At 39.8% G+C, this 17573-nt stretch overlaps 1 protein-coding gene across 1 annotated transcript in view; it reads right to left on the reverse strand.

Moving 5' to 3' along the window:
* SLC5A1 (solute carrier family 5 member 1) overlaps window positions 1-9974 on the reverse strand; it is a 37339-nt gene extending 27365 nt beyond the window's left edge. Inside the window, exons 1-2 of the mRNA XM_042015092.1 lie at window positions 9832-9974; window positions 725-857 (exon numbers count right to left, since the gene is read on the reverse strand). The gene's annotated coding sequence lies outside the window, so the exon portion shown is untranslated. The remainder of the gene's footprint in view (window positions 1-724; window positions 858-9831) is intronic.
* Window positions 9975-17573: the final 7599 nt, after the last annotated feature.

Raw genomic sequence — 17573 nt, forward strand, 5'->3', positions numbered from 1 at the left:
CTAAGCAAAGCAACTGGTCACAAAGATGTGGAACACACTGGTTACAGACAGATCCTCACAGCTCTGAGTAAGGAAGCTTCCCCAAATGATGCCCATGATCGTCTGTTTGAGCTCGAAGAGGTCAGAGAAATCCAGGGTATTTAGAACAGTAGATAGGGGTGCCAGGCACATTTCTGGGCTCTGAGGATATCTGAAAATCCCATTCTCTGCTTGATACTAGGGAATCATTCATTATTCATTTACAGCCTTTTGGGTGTAAAATGTGACCCTGAAGTTACACTGAGCAGAACAAGCAGTCCAGGACATGGGAAGCACAGCAGGTCTGACTGATCTTGCAGGTGTTATTTCCTTGGAGATGAAATCGAGGGCTGGCACTCTGTTCATTGGCAATGATTTTTTCCTAGGCAAACTACCCTGTGGTAAGTGTGGCTAATAAAAAGCAGCAAAGAAGCTATAATACAGTGGGATTACTTATAAGAATAAAATTAAAATCTCTCTATTGTTTGAGCACCTATACTCTTATAAAACAATGCTACCCTCTGATAGTTTAGGCATCTCTCCCAAAACACATTCTTCAGTTTGTTCTACATTACTGTGAAATGTTAGCTTTAAATCCAACGGAGAAAAAATTAACCCTGGAAGCTGCTGAGCATCCAAAATTCCCATTAGTTCTGACCTTCTCTGCTGTGTATTTCAGTAGAAAATAAAAGACTTATTTACTAACCTTAATTATCAGGAAACAGTTTTCCTAAGATAGGCTGCAGATGGCACTTCTTTACAGAGATTGACATATATTCCTCCGAGTCCTTGCAACTAACAAAAAGTTTGGTTTTCATTAATTCCATTTCTGTGTCAGTCTACAGAGGCAAGCAAAAAAAACCATTAGTCAGGAACTGATCTACTCTAATGTGCCTCGTGTTCTCATCCAGGCCTCTGCAGAAGAGAGCTCAGAGGCTGAGCAGTACCACAGCCTCTGTCCACAGCTCCTAGTATGGCCACACCAACAACATTCCAAGGTTTGAAACACTAATGGAGAATCAATGTCTAAAAAATACTAATCACACAATTCCTATCTTCATGTACAGTGGAAACAATTGGGTTTTTATTTCTGTAAGCCACAAACAGAAACCAAACAGAAACCAACGTTATTTACAAGACTGTCAGAAGGGGAGACAGCTTTGTCAAGGCTCTGAATATCTCATCTCCACATCCTCATATCTGCAGCCCAAAGAAAAACTTGGAAGCACTGTAGGCTGTTGGTGTACCCAGTGATTCACTGCATGAATTCAGTGCATTTGAAAGATCTCTGAAAGGTCAGGCAAGTTTTAAGTTTGGAAATAGGCTAAATCTTCCTTTGTGTTAAAGCTTTGAAAGATAAGCATGAGTAAATCTCCTGATGTGATGAGTGAACACTGCATCAGAACACAACAGTAACCTCTTTTCCTCACACTCAGCTAGCAATGTATTTCAGTGGGTCTCTCATCATCCTGGAGGGTCTCTTCAAGCAGGTTTAGGGTTCCAGTACTAGACAGATTGACAAATAATTTGATATACTGGAGGTATTTCTCTACTCTTGCCTGTGAGCCAGGGCAATTTATTGAAGTAAGAGAGATTTTAAGGGGAGTGAGAAAACCAAGTAGTTTAAGTAACATAACACAGTGCCTCTGATCCACATCTATAATGATTGCTCCCCTGTGGATCAAGCCTGATGACATTTAGCTTATCATGAATATGCCTGTTCATACCTGATAGACAAAACAGAGAATGGAGGAGCAGGCAATTAGCTACAGACCAGCGAGGAACTGGTTCAAATTCCCACCCCAGGTTGCTGATGGAGACTAAACAGGATAAATGTCATGGATCTGCATTCCTGACTGACCAGCCACAACAGTCTGATGGGACACAGGGCAGCTCATGAACTGTGTAGAAGCTGCAATTGCTGTGTTTTCATTAGAAAATGGAACTGTAGCACAGAAAATTTGAGAGTTACTGGCACTTAACCAAGGCTCTTCCAAACTCATGTGTAAGTTTTCCTCCTGAGAGGAGGAAGCGACAGTAAAACAAACAAACTACAAACAAAGAGAAAGATGCATCAGCATGCAAAGTACCTCCCACGGAGGAACTCCTCTAATCTTTTCCCTGGCATTCCTCCACCTCTCTTGATAAAGCAAGCAGATTTCTTTGGGGATGCTCTTCAGAAATGCTAATTTATACAGTATTTATTGTACAAGTAATAAAGGACAAAAACAGACAAAAATTTGCAGTTATTTTATTTGCAGGAGGCCATATACTATGTCAGTAAATTCTCTACCCTCCTTTAATGGTTTCCTAGTCATGCAGTATGAATTTGGAAAAGAGTTCATATTTGCAAGTGGACAAAATAAGGCTCTCAGCACAGCTTTCCTGAAATGGTTCTAATAATAAGGGGTGGCAGATAGAGAATTGTTTAACACCTTTTGCTGATGCCAAAAGTCTTTTTTCTCTTTCTGCAATCTTGATTAAGTGAGCAAAACTTGGTTCTAATTAGAAGAATTAGTCAAGAAGGATGACAAAAATGCGGGAAACTAAAATGTGGAATAAATTGAAGAGGAATTACTAAAAGGAAAAAAGATCCGAAGTCCAGTAGGTGTGATGTAGATAGAAGAAAAAAAATCAGTAGGAAAACAGGTGCTTTCCTAAAAGGTTATCAGAAAGAAAGCAAGGTCATTCTTTTCTTATGCACTGAGAGGATCAGATTAAGAAACATGAACAAAACCACATATTTATCAAGAGACAAAAGAAATAACAAAAATGAACACTTTCAAGACTAATTTTCTGATTAGTATCTCTACAGAGGAGAAATATCAGAGGACATAAAAATAGGTCTATATGCAGATAGACCAACAGAAATGAAGCAAGGAAATACATTCACTTCTCCAGCAACTGATTAAACTATCTGTGTGATCACTAAAGTACACTCAGCCCTGCAATATCTCAGCATTGCCAATCTTACAAAAACAACAGTCTCAGGGCTCTATTCTTCCTACAGGACAGGCCAAGACAGCAAATAATTTAATTTTTTTGTTTGTTTATTAGTGTTTTATTAATTCTTTTATTTCAGGAGGTTAATAGGGATGAACTAATGGCAAGAGATGGGTTTGAAATTTCCACTGGGACTAATAAAGCTGAATAACACATTAAAAATTACTCCCCAAAGCCAATCCGGGCTGTCACAAGATTTAGCCACCTGATAGCAGGGCAGATTATTCCTCACAAGCAACTTCTCAATTGAGTAGCATTCTCATTAAAACAGGAGGAGGAGTAGTAGTAGGAGTAGTAGTAGTAGTAGTAGTAGTAGTATTATCTCATAAATAATAGACTAAATAACACATGACATTACTCATTATCCTCATGATCTAATCCATTATATTTTGTATACATTCGAGTCTTGTTAATCCTTCTTGGGCCCTTGAAACAATATGTCCAGAAAAACATTTTTTAGAGATGGATGCATGCTGCCACTTCTACTATTGCTTAACCTAAATAATAGAAGGAATTATGCAGAGGAGCTGCATAATCAGCATCCCAACTCTCACAAATACTTTTACCACTCATGTTTCAGAAATGCTTTAGGGAAAACAGTATCTCCACTGCATAGAATACAGGAGAGAAATTAACAGGAGCTGAGCTGCTGATGTCCCTTCCACTGAAATAATTCTCCACTTTTCCAGGTGACCCAATGAAAGCCTTAGCTGCCTTATTCCATTTTCTCAAAACCAATGTAATTACTCTTGAAAAACAGACAGCCTCAGCCTTTGTTGGTATGTTTTGATTGCCCTACAGCAATAAACAGCAACAAATATATTATTATTTGTTGTATCTGACAGGTTAATTTGATTACAGAAATCTCAGTGAAGGGGGAAATATATCATAATCTACTAATGTCATAGCCTAATAAAATGTCCAATTTGCTCCACAGGGTCCCAGGGGCTCTTCAGTTAAAAGTGTTTGTAAAGTGTCTGGTTGTAAAATTAAATGAGGACAAAATCTTAATAATACTGTACAAAATACATATGAAGCTTCTTGAAAATAAGAGAGAACAGAAAACATTGTTGGAGAGAACCCAGGGGAAATATTCTTCAAGGAAACTCTGCTCAGGATAAAAGTGAAAAGATTTGCCTGCAAACAAATTCCTGCTGGGGCAAAGGAAAAGCTAACAAACTTAACAAAAAAACCCCAACAAACAACAAAACAGATTATACACAGATTACTACTGGAAAAAGAAAGGAGAGAAACAGCAATAAGGAAGAGTGTGAAAAAAATACTGACATCTGAAAACAAATAATATCAATAAATTACCAGATATATTTCTGCAGAGGTACCTCCCCCCAAAAAAAGTGTGACGCAGTCTTTGGATAGATTTTAAACGTTCTTTTGAATGAAGAAGAACATTTCTATAAGGATTCATGGGCCTCAGAGATCAATCGTTTCATCCATTAGATCTATGTTATTTCAGTCTATGTGTGCATTTAGGTGAGGATTTCTCCATGTGTATCAGAACATCAGGACACGATGAGAGATGACGTCTTGATAGGTGTGGATGTTTCCAGGTTTTTGACTGAGGCACAAGTTGGTTGCTTACATTTTCAGATGAGTGTTTGCTGACAGCAGCACATCAAAAAAAACCCTGCTTGGTCTTTAGAGGTGCCATGAGATCTATTTCCTCACATCATGATGTAAGGAGCTACACCGAGACAGACAAACTGATAATTAAATATAATAGTCTCTTTACAGGAAGGAAGCTCTTCAAAATGTCTCTAGCTCTTGCTGAGACAAATCAGCTCCCCCAGTTTTGGCACAGCTAAACCCCTGCTGCAAGCAGGTCGCTGATGTTTTAGATGTCACGTTTCAAACTGTGCCGAGAGCGCTGTTTTGAATCGGTGCTCAAAGCAGAGGCAGCAGTCAAGGACCATCAGCATTCCCAAAGTTAGAGCCACCTGCCCCTTTGTTACAGGAGCACAGAGGCTGATTACGCCTAAGAATGCACCACTCAGGCACAAGGAGGAAAATATTCAGGAATACACTGGCTTCAAAAGTTATATCTTTCCTGTTATCTGTGAACCGAAAACGGCAGAAAGCCCGACTAACTGGATGAGCAGGTATTCCCCAAACCACTACAGAACCTAGGGAATACAGGGGGTGAGAGTGGGACTCAGTTATGGATATTCTCTACCAGAAGAAATGTTCTTCAGGGAGAAAACCTCCTGGAGCATCCTGCCATCCCAGGATTACCATAAAAAACCTAAAAATTCAGCATTGCATCCTTTTTTCTTTCTCTTTAGTGGTGTCAGGCTCTTGCTCCAAGACTTGATACAAAATTATCATTTCTACCCAAACCAGTCATTACAGTAATATTTTTCATTCATCCAATCCATGGCACAATCTGTAGCTACAGCCTAGAATCACATTTACTACCATATACCAAATTATTCAGCTCAACAGTGTTAAATGAAAACAATGACACATCCACATATAGGATAATTATACCAATACTAAAGGAACAGAGAGAAATTACTGGTATGCTTTTCCCTTGCTCCCCACCCCCTCCAAAAAAACCCTCAGAGAAGTTGTAATCTTGGTCCTATGGGGACTCCACATTTCCAATTTACTTTTTCAAGCCAGAGAAGGGTACTATTAGCAATTAGGAGTGGGAAATCAATACGAGCCTAATAAAGAACAGTTTTAACAGCAGGATATAACAACTTCACCTATTTTTTCAAGTAATAGTGCTGACAAGGAAAAGCTCCTGTGGGCTTGGATAGCTTTTGACAGCCTGTTTAGCTGCCAGGAAGCTCGGGGCCCAGCAGGATCTGTAATGGATCCACAGAACAGGTCGTAACTACATCCAGTTTGTTCAGCAGCTACATTTGTTCTGTTTCCTGTACCTACAGTAATAATTCCTACGCTTTTCCCCCATACACTAACACAACATGTAAAATCCATATATGGATCTATCAGAAACAAGGATCCTGGAATAAAGCTTTTGACAGCCCAGTTCATACCACAGATTGGGAGTGTGAAGAGGGTGGTAACTGGGCAGAGAGATTAGCACTGATGACAGGTTCTCTGTACCTGCTTACAGGGGGAGAAGGCGGAGAGCTTTGAAAAGCCCTGTACTTTCACAACCTTGCAGGTGTGGAACTGGGGTGATTCAGATGCAGTTGCATAGTGTAGTACACTATATTTAAGAAGGGTGTGTAGAATGTGGAACATATTTTTCAGCATTAGTTAACAAGTTTCATATCATCAGGACATTGCTTATTGGAAACTGTGCTGAGGACTGTAAGACTGACCTGTGCAGATCAGGGGGAGTACTGAAGTCACCCCAGCTAAGAATGTAGCTTCCAACACTATCCAGACAGATCACATCCAGAGGGAATACATCACACTGGAATACAAGTTCACAATCTGCTCTGAAAGATTAGTCCCAGAAGACCAAAAATCTCTTCTAACTCCTCAAATGTCAGTGGTCCTCCCTCAAGTTCATGCAAAAGAAGAGTAAATGTTTAGGGAACATCATGCAAAGATCACAGATAGAATGGGAGATGCACATTCCAGAACACTCTGGGTGTAGCCCAGAGGGACTGTTAAGAGTTTGAGCTTCCATTTGTGCTTGCAGATAAAATTTGATTTGAATACTTTAGAGGGCAAGCAAATCACACATTTATTTTTAAAAAAGTAATTTGATGACAATACCAGTGAGGCCCTTTCAGTTGTCAAAGGAATAGCACGTGTTTGCTGAAAAACTGTATATTTGCAACTTGTTGGTATTCTTTCCATGTCCTGAAACATTCATTTTAACACTACATTGCCACTTTGAAAAATTCTAAGAGATTTCCTACCTATCAGTAACAGGAGTTTCTATAAGAAAGCTGAACATCCAAATTAGGAAACACATAAAAAGCTATTTTTACATGTTCATACATTAGAAGTTACCTCTCTTGACTGAAACAGTATTTAAATTGTACTTTCTCTAAAGAGATCACAAGGGGTAGAGAATAGTAATCATTGTTGTACAATCACAGGACACCAAACTGATTTAGAGTGGCTATAGTTTTGCTACTTGTTAATGATTCCTTAAGAGTCCAGAACAACTGGCAGTAAGAGAGACTTATTTTACCATGTAAGACTTTTCATCATGATCAGATGCTTCAGTGAATCCAACACAGGGCCTCACACCATGTCAGAGCCAAGGTGACCTTTATGAGCAAATCACTGTTAAATAACATCCATCAAGATGAACTTGTTCAACATTTTGGGGACAGAAGGGAATACCTTCACTGTCAGAGGTAAGAGGAGTAAAGGCAATTCCCTACAGCCGCACAAAGGAAGCCTGCTACTAATACTTGTGCATCCATAACAACGGGCCGAGAAATTCCTACATGGCTGAGGTCACCTCCCAAATTGTGGTGGCAGATTTTAAGTCCCAAACTGCTCGAAAATAGTGCAATGCAGGCCCAGATTTCAAGGCTTCCCTTCTCACTGCTTAGTCCCTGCTCCATGCTGGTTGCTGCTTTGCCAAATAAGCATTGGAGTCCCACCAATAACAGAAATGTTGTCTCTCCCAGTCTCAGGATGCTTTTTGCCACAGCCTAGCATATTGTGTTTGAATGGGAGATCAAAAATGGGACAGTATCCAGGCACTCATGAAGCTCAACTACCCTTGCAGTAGTTCAGTGTTTTTCCTGACATTGAACCTGGAAAAAAGCTAATATCAAAGAACAAACTTCTCCTCAAACTTCTGCATTATACAATTGTCCTGATTTCCTGCTTTGAAGAGGAAAACACATGGATATAAGGACACAGATCATTTGAGGACATCCTTTGGTACACTGTGCTAGCAGCAAGCACAAACTCTGCGATGGCAACGTCTCTGCTGAGGGCACCCAGGGCTGCACTGGCAGAGCACAGGTAGCAGGCAGGGCAGGGAGCCCTGCTCGCACCTGTGAGGCAGCACCTGGCACACTGTGTCCCACCTTGGGCTTTTTGTCAAGTGATACTGATCAACTGGAGAGAGCTCAGGGAAGGGTCACGAAATAGTGAAGTGCCTGTACCACATGGCATATGAGGGGAGGCTGAGGGTCTGAGTGTGTTCAGCCTCAAGAAGAGAAGGTTTGGGAGAGGAATCCAGTTGTCATAACCAAACATTTAAAAGGCAATTACACATAAGACAGAGACACTTCTTAGAGGTAACAGTGCAAGGACAAGAAGCAATGGTCACAGATTGTGGCAGAAAAAATCACGAGTGGATATAGAAGGAAAAAAATTCAGTATAAGTGCTAAAGTCTTGAAATAGGTTGCCTAGAAAGACAGAAATCTATGTTCCTGGAGGTTTTCAAAATTTGTTGGACAAGGCCCTGAGCAATCGATTTAGCTTTGAAGGTAGCCCTGCCCTTCATGGTCTCTAGAGGACCACTTCAAACTAAATTATGTTATCTGGAGATCTCTGACACATTTCCTTTTCTTTAAGTCTTCCCTGCTGCACAGGGCTGTTTGACAAGCTCATCTGTGCACTCAGGTCTACAGGCTCACAAGTCAGAGTTTTGATGCACATTCTCACAATTATGCCACGGAAAAAGGCAGAAGTGTCATATCCTCATTTTTTACTAATCACTCGCTGCCAAATCCTTGAGGCTGTTATCAGGCAAAGTCCCATAAAACGCTGGAGAAAGCAGAGTGTACCTTGGTGCCACACTTCATTGTGACCAATCTGAGCAAAAACTGTGTATGAGCTGACTGAAACCATACCAGGGCTGTGGGTGCAAAGTCTGGGAGCTCCTAATCACTGCTCTGTTCCTGCACAGATCTCTCCAGAGCTCCAGGAGAGGTGCCCAAATAAAGTCTGGACAAAGCTGGCAATGGACTTCATCAACTGACTGTAATTGATTTATTGCACTTAATTGTTGATGGATGACTTGGTGACTGAGGCTACATATCGCAGTGATTCATTAGCCTCACCCCATTACAATTCAGCACTTTTTTCAGACAGCAATGTTAATTCTGCTCTCAAATACAGAAATGATGGTTCAAAATCGGTGGAATGCCTGAGAATAAGGTGCAGTAAGGACCCTGACTTCCCTTTGGCTTCTTGATCCCAAAGCTGAACATGCATGACCACAAGGTGTCAACAATAACTCAGGCCAGCCTTGGGATCCTGACTGATGGTGGTCCTGGACAGCACTTGGGAGTGGCAACTAACAGTTTATACTAGACAAAAATTGAGCCACATTCACTTTACTCCTCATTTTTCTGCAAGAAATATTTCCTAGAATACAAGTACAGTGGATTTTTGGCACAGAGCACCTGTGAAGCCACAGTGGATTCTTCACAAGAAGTTTCTAAGTGCTTTTCAGTATTAGTATGAAAAAAAATTAATGAATACAATTTAATTTCTAAAAAGAGAAGGAGGAAGAGGAAGAATAGAGCTTCCAGATTTTAAGAACAAATTGAGAATGACCAAAACAAAACAGAACAAAAACTATCTATAACCGCAATTCATGTTAAACTCATTGTGAGCTATCTAATTATAACAGAATACACATACTAAATCCAGAGAAGTAAAAATTAAAATTACTAAGATATTAAATCTGAAACCAATAGAAAATACTTCACTTTTTCCTTTCCCACTCCTAATTTTTATTGTCATATTCCAAATAGACCTGTTGGAAAATACAGGCCTGATCTTTCCTTGCTTAGCAAAGACTTGTCTTTAATGTGATTGATAATGTACAGTAACAGGAGTGGGATAAACAGGTGCTCAGTGGCTTAGGAACACAGGAGATGAAAACATACCCAGTCCTGCACTCTCCTTACTCCAGCTGTACTTCGAGTTCAGTGAATTGCAATCCCTCGTTTCCCCTCCTCATTCCCAGTTATGTCATACCCATTAGCTGGCGACTGCAAGGCTGTTTCATGGAGGTTTCATGGCACTAATGGAGAAAGTAGACGTTAATAGCTAAAATTTTGGTTTTATGAATTATGTTTCTAGGGCTTAATGGCTTATGTTTCCTTGGCAACAAACACATCATGTGCTTTTTAATAAGGTTTGTACATGAGCTGTGTACAGGACCATGCCAGAGACCCCTGCTGATAAGGTTTCTAAAACATGAATACAGAAGAGTGGATCTACCCTTTGACAAAGCAAGGACCACACTGGCAGAAGAGCAAGAGCCTTCCCTAGTCTTTATAGAAGTGCTCCAACTGCAGTTTCCTGCTTTTAGTATCTAAGTCCTTATTCATGCAAAGACCATCTTCACTTACTTTACATCAGTAAATTTCATTAACTCCGTGGTTATCCCCTTAAATATTCTACAATAAAAAAAGCAGCATAATTTTATTCCAGGAATTAAATTTGTCCAGTAAGGCTGCACTGTGGTTTATCTGGAAGAAAGCTTGGAGAAAAAACAAGTTACCTATCTAATTTCATGTTTTTCTATGGAACAACTTGTTATAGGAAATAGGCTGCATTCTGTTACAGAACTTCAACATGCTTTGTGATCCAACAGAGGGTATCCACAGAAAAAAACCCCTAAACTACACAAACTATACTGGTGAAAAAAGAGACTTGTGTTGAATATGCACAGGCACAGTGAACTCCTGTGGCTGAAGTCAGCAGAGATCATCACAGTGCCACTCTTAAGCACCTCAACATTCTGTTTCACAACGAATATAAAAGCTCCCGGTACAAGTCTGGAAAAGTTTAGTGATAGAGATGAAGACTTTTTTTTTAGTATCATGTCCATGAAAGCAACCATATAAGTCTTGGCTGGCTCCAACCTTCCTAACACTATGACAACAGCAAAGGTAAAAAGGGGTGGGACACCCTAACACAAAGTGTCAGGTAATTAAGTCATTTATGTTCTTAGACTGTCGTTCACATAGTAGCTGATGCAAGTAGCAGAGTACAACCATGTGATCCATAAGCACCTTAAAACATTTACTAACCAGTAATCCATGCAGTGCTCAGAGTTAAGGGAGCCTGACATCCATTGGCATCAGGACTGAAAAAAAGAGGAAAGTTACAATCAGCACTCATCTGTTTGGCTTATTTATTAAAGCAATCAGAAACTTAGAAAGAAACAATTCCAAACATGGAAAAAGAGTGTTCTATTGTTGCATCTGAACCAAGAAACACAATGAAAGGATTATTAAACATGTGGAAACAAGATCTAATAGATAGGGAGGAAAAGAGAAGGTGGAAGGAGCACCAAAATTTACAATGGAACAATTAGTATGGGAGACATCTTGCAAATCAGACTGAACATAATTGATATTAATAGATAAGGTGTGCACTGAACCAGTACAGGTGGCACAGGGAAGGAAAAAAGACAGCAAAACTCTTACATCAGGCAAGCTTGTGTAGGCAGAGAACCCTGTCTCGTTTCTCTCCCATCACACTGGGCTCGATCAGTGTAATGAGGACTCCCTGACTGCTTCTGCACCAAGCTGAGCATCACCAAACATTTAGAATGCTAAAACAAAACTGCCTCTGTTTGCTGCTTCACAAGATGGAAGAGAATGACACTGAAAACCGACCTCGACACTGCACAACAGAGCAGCCCCAGCTTGCACCAACCCTGCCAGAGCTCAAGAAGCATTTGGAGAACGTGCTCAGGCACATGGTGGGATTCTTGGGGTGCCTTGTGCAGGGCCAGGACTTTGAATCAATGATCTTTGTGGATCCATTCCAGCTCAGGATATTCTATAATAGCAAAAGTGTAGAGAAGACAATTTCTATAAAGCTTGCAAACAGGTACATCAGCCACAGTTTCACCTGTGAATGTTGCTGACATCATTCAACCACTGGAAATAAATCATTATTCCCAGTTTAACAAAGCATCCAAGGCATAGCAGCTCTCTGCTTCAGAACAGAATTGCTCTCTACCCCATCAATGACACAAAGGATGAGGCAGTCACGAACCACCAGCTGCAATGCCATTCTCCAGGAACTGAAAAGCAAATTGATTTCCATGATTCAACTGCTCAAATCAATACTCACCCTCCCACTCCTCCTGTACACACACAGACACTTTTCTTCCTTTAAAATAAACAATATTATCTTCAAAGTTAAGGAGCATTACTGTGTTTAATGTGGCATAAATACATTTTTCAGTGGAAAACATTTTCTGCCTATTACTTTATCCAATGAAAAGTTTGTCATCAGTTCTTGTGACTCTGATCATGGACAACTGGGGTGACAATTTTGCATTCGTGCTCTTCACCTGCTAGGGAACTGGTTCTGAAATTTTATGCCAATTTATGATTTGAATCATGTCCATCAACCCAACATCCCAACATCTCTGTGTTTACAATACTATATGAAGGACATAAAACATAATTTCCCTGGGATGTGGCACTGTCCAAAGTTATGACATCACTCAAGAGGCAGTTAAGGCCACTTTAAGTAGATTCTTAGTGAAAATTAAAAATTGACAATTGGTTAAATACTAAATTACTAATCACTTTTTGAGAAAACAGTTTGAAGCAGCAAGAACAAATGCATCCATTAACAAGGAGAGTAAGTAGCTTCATCTCAGTTCACAGACAGTAAAAAGAAATTAAAGCCTCCTGTGTAGAGACTTGCAGGTGTGAGTTACAGCCTGCTAAGGTATGTGAGCCATAAAGATATTGATAGCCAAAACACTCTGAGGATGAAAGCACACACATCAGCAATGGAATGTGCTCCGGCATGGGCACTCAGGGAAAAGCACTTCTTTTGCCTTTATTTGCATATATAATAACACGATGGATGGACAGCCTGGGGGTTTTCTTAAAATCCAAGGAAATCCTCTTCATTAAATTACTACCAATGGGACCTTCAGATATTGTTGCCCTGCAAATGAAGTTACAATACAAGGAAAACAATAACTGCCTAAAGTTTTGCTGCTGGACTCCACATGATTTTTTAAACTGCACATCCAGCTCAATTAATCCTCATCAAAGATAGCTTCTGATGGCTGCTAAGGTAAACAGTAGCTGTTTGTCCACACCAATTATGGATTTTGGACATAGACTGTAGTGTTCATACCATTTACAAATTCGTTTCCCACATTCTCAACACCCAGAGCAGAATATATGCTGCCTAGAAGTACTGAGCTGTTTATTTTCAAAAATAAAAATATTTTCAAAAACAAACCCACACACATATAGAATCAATTTACTTACAAAACATAGTGCCATCAGTGAAAGACACCTTGAATTATTTTTCCTTAGCAGTAGAAGAACAACAAAAGCAAATCTAAAGCCTCTATTTCCTACCACTCATCATTTTAAAAACATTAAGCTCCTGAAACCCATCCCTGTGTTTGGTGTTTGACCATGTTCCAACTCCCTGCCTTAAAGCAAAGGACACTTGGCGTGGTCCCTGCACAGGAAAGTCCAACACCCAAATGACACTTGCCCTGTGGAGCCCAGGGATTTCAAGGAGATGTGTTCCACAGGGTTGGCTGTTGAAGGACATGTCAAACTTTCATGAGCACAGTGGAAGATACTTATCAAGTGAAATAATGATCCCAAAGGGCACAGAACTGCAGAGATTGAAGGTAAGCAGGGGCAAAGTGCTCTGACTTTATTGTTTATTGTCCTTTTTATTGTTTATTGAATTAGTATTTTTAAATAAATATAAATAAACATATCTCAGTATGTAATCCTCATGTAGGATTATACTGTATGTAAGAACCTACATAGTTTGTATGAATTCCTCTAAAATGATCCTTAACTTGTACATCTAATCTTATATATAAGCTTATAAATTTTATATATACTTTATAATTCACTTCATATCTAATTTTATATTTATAAGTTTACGATGTATATCTAATATAAGAATGCTGTATTTATTTGTAATGCCACTGTATCAAGTCCGAAGGTGTTCTGATATCACTACTCTTAACAACACTGTCATAAACAACAAGTAACACAGAACAAACCCTATTTATACATTTTATGATTTGGGGTGGGGTTTTTTTATTTGCACACTTTTCCTACACAACCTAATAAGAATAAAAAAATAATGCAAGGATGGAATAACCACCTCATGCTGTTCTTTCAATAAATCAATGTATTTGCAGGAAAGAATGAGAAAATAACTCATTAAGGAGATAAAGGTGGGCTGGGAAGTACTCTGTTAGCTGGGCTGGAGTGTCTCCAGACACAAGTTTTTTCGAAGTTCTCAAGTTTGCTGCAAAATAAGTTAATTCCAAAATTCAAAAATATGCTTTAGGAGCACAGATCCTGATGTACTGTGGCAGTGTAAATAATACTGAGTGAACTTTCTAGTCCCAGCACTGAAATACATCCTGTCCCAATGGCTATCTGCCCCCATCCTGCTTGGCCATGATGTGGAAAGGGACAGTCCTACAGCCTCTGCAGTCTCTCAGTGAAAGCACCAGTTTGAGTCACAAGTCACAAAATCACCCACTGGGAAGATGTTTGTAGTATACGTACTTTAACTTATATTACTACTGTGTAAGTTATTGTATTTTAGAATAAAACATAAGAGTACTGATTCCAGCTAGGCAGAGTGTTACATCTTTTAGACGTAACTAAAAGAGCACCTAAGTGATTTGTGTTAGCTGCTTAAAATCCCAGATGAACTGTTTTTGTTATAGTAACTAATGATCACTAAATCTTTGGGGTTTTAACGAGCAAGATTTTCTATCTCTGAGTACAGTACAGAGTGAATTCTGTGCAAACAAAGTTCTCCAGCAGATGGAAGCACTAGCCAGCAAAAGCTGAGCTCTCACAGGACTGTCCTGCAGCACCACAAACCAGCTCCACTGGTACTCACAGAATTTCACCACGTAAAAACTCCAAGTGGTTCACACTGGTGGAAAACAAATCTATAATTCTGTACCACTCGAGATCTCCAGTATTGCTATTGCAGAGCATACAATTATTATTTAAATATTTACAGAAACCTGACACTGGTGAAAGTCTAGAGACAGGAAAAGCTGGAATATGAATCACAAACGTGGATTTCAGGTAAAATTTACCAAAACCCCATAAGCTCTACCAACCTTTTCCCACACGTCCCTGACAGTTAAACAAACACAGCCAAGTTTCTTGCTTTCTTTCTCATGTTTTACCAATAAATGTCATCCAAACATAAATGTTTAAAATGTACTTAAATACAATAACCTCAAATTGCCAGGTAGAGTGTTGAAATAAAACAAACCCAAGTTCAGGGGTCATTCTGAAGTTCAGTTAACAGAAAAAGTAACACAAGTGGCCATTAATAGTAGGATAAAATATCCCTTCAATTACAGATTCAGCAGCATCCCAGACTAGTAACTGCAAGGTTGTTCCAGTTCCTTAAAGCCCAGGAAAGGCCGCGATTACTGACACGTATTTTACAGTGATTCAAGTCCCTTTGCTCACCATGAACAGAACAGCTTGATCTGCAAATCCCACCACTGTATGTTGATAACTAGACACTGTTACCAAACTGGAATTCAAGAATTTACATGCAGATCTGAAGCACAAGCGACTATTAATGTCTCACTTGATTGTTGGGAACACCTGAGCACAGACTGGCTGCTGCTTTCCCTCTCTATGAGCTGTTCTGTTCCTTGCCATCTGATTAAAATTAAATTAAATTATTTCAGGTATGAAGGACAACTGTCTTTTACAGTTAGTCTGGCACAAAGGCTGAGATTTCTTTGTTCAGTATGCTGAACAAATAAACAGTCAATCAGACAGTATTTGTAAAGCATAAGGAGGGGAATCCAAGATAAACAAATATCAAAAAACCCCAACCTCTATCCCCTTGCTTCCCCCTGCACCTAAGTGGAAATTCTGTTCCCTGCCCAATGAAGTCACGTTCCCTCTTCTGGATTTTTCTCCTAGTTATGCCAGAACTGAGATGTTATCCCCATTCCAGCCTACTCCCAAGATTTCTGGAGTCCTTGATTTCAATGAATAGTTCAGGTGCCCCAAAACTCCTCATTACCTGGCCTGCCACCAGCACTCTCCATAGCTTCTTTGACTGCATTCCTGTTTGCAGCTCCACAGTAATTGTAAGGATTTTGATTTTCAGCTTGAAGATGACTGCACACAGTGGGGCCAAAGAAGGGCTCATTCCAGTTTCTAGTGAACTCCAGAGCATCTGCAGGGGTTCTGAGAGCAGAGACTTTATCTGAGATGTGGAGACAGACACTTATACATGCATAATTTGACTAACATGCCCTAGACATGTAATTCACTCAAATTGCAGAAAGTTTGGAAAAGCTTATTTTCATTAGAAGTTACTTATTTATCCATAGAGCAATTGCATGTATGTTTATGTATATACACAAAAGCTGCCAGAGGTACAGATCTACACATCACAAACAGTGCTAACCACTGTTTACTTCCCCACATCCCTACATGAATCACACACGCTCACTAAACTTGTTCTTGCGTACCTTTCTCATCTCTACTAGCTGCCTCCTACTTCTTATTTAACCTCTGCTTCATCTTTCACACAGGACATTTCTGGGAACTGCTGGAATTATTAAAACAAGACAGGTACATGTCAGCAGTGATGAAATAGAAATTGGGAAAGGTAGGAAAGAAGTGGAAAACAAATTATAGACACGCACAAAGCCTGGTGTAGACGCAGCAAGCTCAGGCTGTGACATTCACTGTTACTGCACCTCTGATGTCTGCTGGGATGAATACTGGGCTGGGCTATTTATCTCAGAAACCAAAGGAACCAAACAGGAAAAATCAAAGAGCAGTAAAAGCTGCAATTCCATCTCATGCAGAAACACAGGACAACACAGCTTTTCTCCATTTTATTGTGGCTTGATGTTCACAGTAACATTCAACAGCAGAAACAAGTGGGCAAGATCCCAGAGACCAATGGAAATGGCCCAGCCGGAGAATGTTACAGGACGTAAAGCAATGGGGTCTTTGAGTCACAGGCGGCCCTCCCTGGAACACAAAAATATAAATAAAAGTCTCTTCTTTATTCCAGTTAATGGGAACATTTCCTGGCACCCGTCAGATGACAAACCCTTTTTCCCAGTTACCTCAGCCAACTCAGTAACCACGGCAACTGCCTCCAGTGCAATGACATCATATGGTTTCCTAGGCAACTGTTCCCAGTGCAATGATGTCATGTGGTCACCATAGCAGTGCTCCATGAGGCCAGGAAGAAAGTATTTTAAGTGGGAAGATAGGTCAGAAAGGACAAAGGAGGGCTCAGGGAAGAGCAGGATAAAAGATAATTGAGGTAAAAATATGAACTTTATAAGAGGGACAGATGCAAGAGAAAGGAATGGATGGATGGACTGGAAGACAGCCAGAAAACAAAAGAAGAAAAATTTGAAGTAATTTGAACTATGATTTGTTTTAAAAAATCTTAATTCTATAACTGCTGATAGGTTATTTAGGTCAGAGATGCTGAAGCAAAGCATGCATGGTCATAGGAAGTTCAGGCATGGTTGAAATACTGATTTACTGGAGGGACTTCTGAAAATCCAGAAGAAACTGTCAGAAATCTCCAGAGACACTGAAGGAAATCCCACTACATAGAATATATAGGTACATTT

The sequence above is a fragment of the Corvus kubaryi genome, unplaced genomic scaffold, assembly GCF_017639235.1.
Source record: "Corvus kubaryi isolate FWS band 111438036 unplaced genomic scaffold, C.kubaryi_AGA036_p1.0 split3-37173, whole genome shotgun sequence".
Classification (NCBI taxonomy): Eukaryota; Metazoa; Chordata; class Aves; order Passeriformes; family Corvidae; genus Corvus; species Corvus kubaryi.